Source organism: Orcinus orca, chromosome 5 (genome assembly GCF_937001465.1).
Source record: "Orcinus orca chromosome 5, mOrcOrc1.1, whole genome shotgun sequence".
In the NCBI taxonomy this organism is placed as follows: domain Eukaryota; kingdom Metazoa; phylum Chordata; class Mammalia; order Artiodactyla; family Delphinidae; genus Orcinus; species Orcinus orca.
The window spans coordinates 107353629-107357280 of NC_064563.1; the positions used below are offsets into that span (position 1 = coordinate 107353629).

Consider the following 3652-nt stretch of genomic DNA (forward strand, 5'->3'; position numbering starts at 1 on the left):
CAGTGCCCTCCCCTCTCAAACAGGAAGACACCTGCCTGTGGTCTAGGGAGGACTGAAGCTAAGTGCATTGACCATCACCTATGAGACATTATTTGCATGACCATCTTGTGCTTTGCAATGATGACCTGATAATTGTTTTACTTGGCCAATTATTCTATAACATTTTCTAAAACTCAACATAAATCCTGTAATATGATAAAACTTAATAAAATGCACATTTATTCACAAAGGGTACACAGTCCAAGTGAAGTGCAAAATGGCAACGTAATAATTAAATCAACTTTCCAATGAAGAAATAGGAAAAACAAACTTGATACTAATGTAGTTTTTAAAATGAAGATTAAAAGCCCATCCAAGTTGGTCAGACTTTCCCAAGTGGTTTTTTTTTTTTGGATGGTTAATAAATTTTATTGACTATGCTGTTTGGAGTTGCATGGAATGTTCCAGAAGTTTCACAGAGTTTGGACCCCACCACCACAAACCTTCTTGGTCTACCTCCATGTTCTGGGGCCCAAAGGAATGTGCTTGGCTGTGATCTTCACTGAAAGAAAACAAACATGAGAGATCTATGTCAAAGAGCCCATGAGAAAGATCCCAGATATCACAGACCACTAGTGCTTTTACAAGCAAAACCCAAAAGAACCCAAACTCCATTTGATCAAAACTTTGATAGAATCTTGCCCCAAGGACACTCTGTTATGCCCCAACTCCTTGGTTGAGAATCACCAGCCTCTGTACATTTTACTAAGCTTCCCTTCCTGCAGTTTGTGTTTTGAAAAGAACAGACTTTCCCTCTTGTTTTCCAAATATGAAACATAATAACATTAAATGTTCTTTTTTAAAGTACATATGCCGTTCCCCCTAAACCAAGGTTCTGTGAGCCCCGCATGTCTGAACCGGAGTGGGCTTCAATCTCTACTACTGAATCATATGGTTACTGCAAAGCCATGACTAAGAGTTTGCCCCCAACCTCCAAGGCTAGAGAAAACAGAATGGTTCCCAAGACCAAGTTGCACTAGCTATGGATTTATCCCAATTTATCCAAGGATCGCACACAAAAGATTGAGTGCAGGAACTGGTGTTAATATTGCAAAGCACCTCTAGCTTTGTTTAGAACCTACTTAGGCCCTTACCCTTGTAGAAGATCTCCTGCAAAGGTTTTCCTACCCCACAGCTTTACACTCAACAGTGTATACACACTTGAGTACCTACCATCTCACAGCTAAGCCACACCCCATGTGCAGTGATTCATGGTTAAGAGAACTGGATTACCACAGCTCTAGCCAAGTGCTAATCCACTGCAACAATTAGGAAAAGAGGGGAAAGATACCCCCCAAAAACTCTCAGCCAGCTCTGAATAAGGAAGCATGTTTCCATCCTGTGCCTCCTGTCACTCAAAAGTCCAGTCTACTCAAACTCCCCCAATTCCCACAGCCTCAAGTAGCCATGTTTCAAGGACTTGGCTTGTAGGGCCTGCAATAAGCACTGCCAGTGAAACAGGAGGCTGGGCCACACTCAGGCGACTCACATTCCCAGTCTGTTGTTCTATTTCTGGGAAGGGAGGAGCTGCACAGTTAGCAATGGGGCTGGCTGGTCAAGGGATGACCAGGGGCCAGGCACACTGTCCCAAGGACAAACCTGACTCTATTGGCACTATATATATATATATATATATATATATATATATATATATATATTCTCGCCGCTGCAGCATGTGGGATCTTAGTTCTCCAACCAGGGATGGAACCTGCGCCCCCGCAGTGGAAGCGCAGTCTTAACCACTGGACCGCCAGGGAAGTAAGTCCCTGGCATCATACTTTAATCACTGAGCCTATTAGAACATGAATAATCAAGTGTGACAGACCGAAAGAGAGCCAAATGATTTGCTCCTCTGCCATCACGCCCACAGAGTAACTTCTCCGAGGTCATACATTAGATAAGCATGGGCACAGGAAGGCTCATTCCTTACGCTCATGACCTTGCTTTCTTTCCCACTCACACTCACCGCCAACACAAGGCGGAGTGGGGGTCTGACCACCAAAGAATGGCCATGTTCCCACAGATCACATCCTTACCCTACACTGCGTCTCACCTGTGGCTTGGGGAACTCACAGAAAGACAAATGTCTTATAAACCGCAGAATTTTTCTTTTGGCAGTCACAATTAGTAACATTGCACGTTTCAAGGTTACATAGGAGCCCCACGTGGGGCAGGAACAGACGAGTGTTGCACGGTGCTTTACAGGAAAGCCACAGCAAGTGTTCCAGAAATTGACAACATCTGGAAGCAGGCACCCCAGGGCTTCCAGGAAACCCCTACCTCTCGGGCTTTCGGGACTCCTCATTGGGGGCCTTTTTCTTGGGCATGAAAAAGCCTCCTTTTCTGGACCAGAGCGGTAGGGATGTGCAGGTCAATGGCTAAGCTGGCCGGGTGGGGAAGGGGAAGGGGAGAGCAGTTCCTTCGGATCCCAGCAGAGGTAGACAACGGTAGACAGTGGAAGGCAACGGGTTCAAGGTGACAGGAAAGGCCAATTCTTGGGGGCGGGGGACTGCTCTCCTTCCCTCCGCTCTCCGATTAAAAACGAAAGCCCAGGATGATGAAGACTGCGCAGAACCAAGACGAAAGCCATCTCTCGGCTCTCGTCCCAGCGTAAGCCCTTCTTGGCCCGGTCCTCCTGCTGCTGGCGAAGGGCCTCCCGCCGGGCGCTCAGGCGCCGCTCGCGCTCCAGCTGCTCGCCGTGGTGAGCCTGGTAGAAGGCGTAAAAGTCGAGCGTGGTGCGGTTGGCTCCCGACGAGGCCTGAGAGCGGCCCTGGGTCCGAGAGGCGGGAGGCTGGGTGCGGGGCGAGTCGGGGTCGGTGGCGGGCGTCTTGGAGGACTGGACCCCGGGGCCGCGCAGGTCCTCGTCGCTGAGCAGGCCGCGGTCCTACCTGCGACGCTGGGTGGTAGTGCCCAGCACCACGTAGGCCTGGGAGACGTGCGTGAAGCGCTCGGCAGCCTTGGCGCTCCCCGAGTTGCGGTCCCGGTGGTAGAGGAAGCGCTGCCGGTAGTCAGCTGCCTTGATCTGCACCTGCGTGGCCGTGGAGGGGACGCCGAGCCGCTCGTACAGCTCCGTGCGCAAGTAAGGGCCGTCGCTCCGGGAATAAATCCTCGCTTCCAGGCCCAGACCCGATCCTGAGTTTGGTGGAAACCCCCGGGCCTGCCACACCCTCCATAGTAACAGCCGCGACCCCCAAATGGTGTTTTGATTAAGCCCAGCGATATTTCCCATTCTACTGGAGTAATCTGTAAACAGGTCTCCACATCCAGGGAAAGGCCTGATTCCACCCACACCGTTTTGTAAACCTTCGGAATTCTACATGTGGTATCTCTCAGTTATTAAATGGAAGCCTGTGCTTTTACTGTATCCCTGTCACTGTGCGGATTTCTCCACTTCAATATAATGCATCATTTTGTCTTAGACAAGCAACAGCATCTTCTGATTTAAACTGCAAAATATAACAGATGAAAGAATTTACTAAAATAAGAATTGTGGGCCTTGAGAATCTTTTTTCATAACCTCTTCTAGGACACATCCACCAATGCAGCCCTGTTTTGGGTAGGCATCCATGTTTCTGTTTCAGAGGCAGTTTTGTACTAGTAACAGCTGCAGCTT

At 49.0% G+C, this 3652-nt stretch overlaps 1 pseudogene; it reads right to left on the reverse strand.

Moving 5' to 3' along the window:
- Window positions 1-2509: 2509 nt before the first annotated feature.
- On the reverse strand, window positions 2510-3268 carry LOC101277350 (dnaJ homolog subfamily C member 30, mitochondrial-like; annotated as a pseudogene).
- Window positions 3269-3652: the final 384 nt, after the last annotated feature.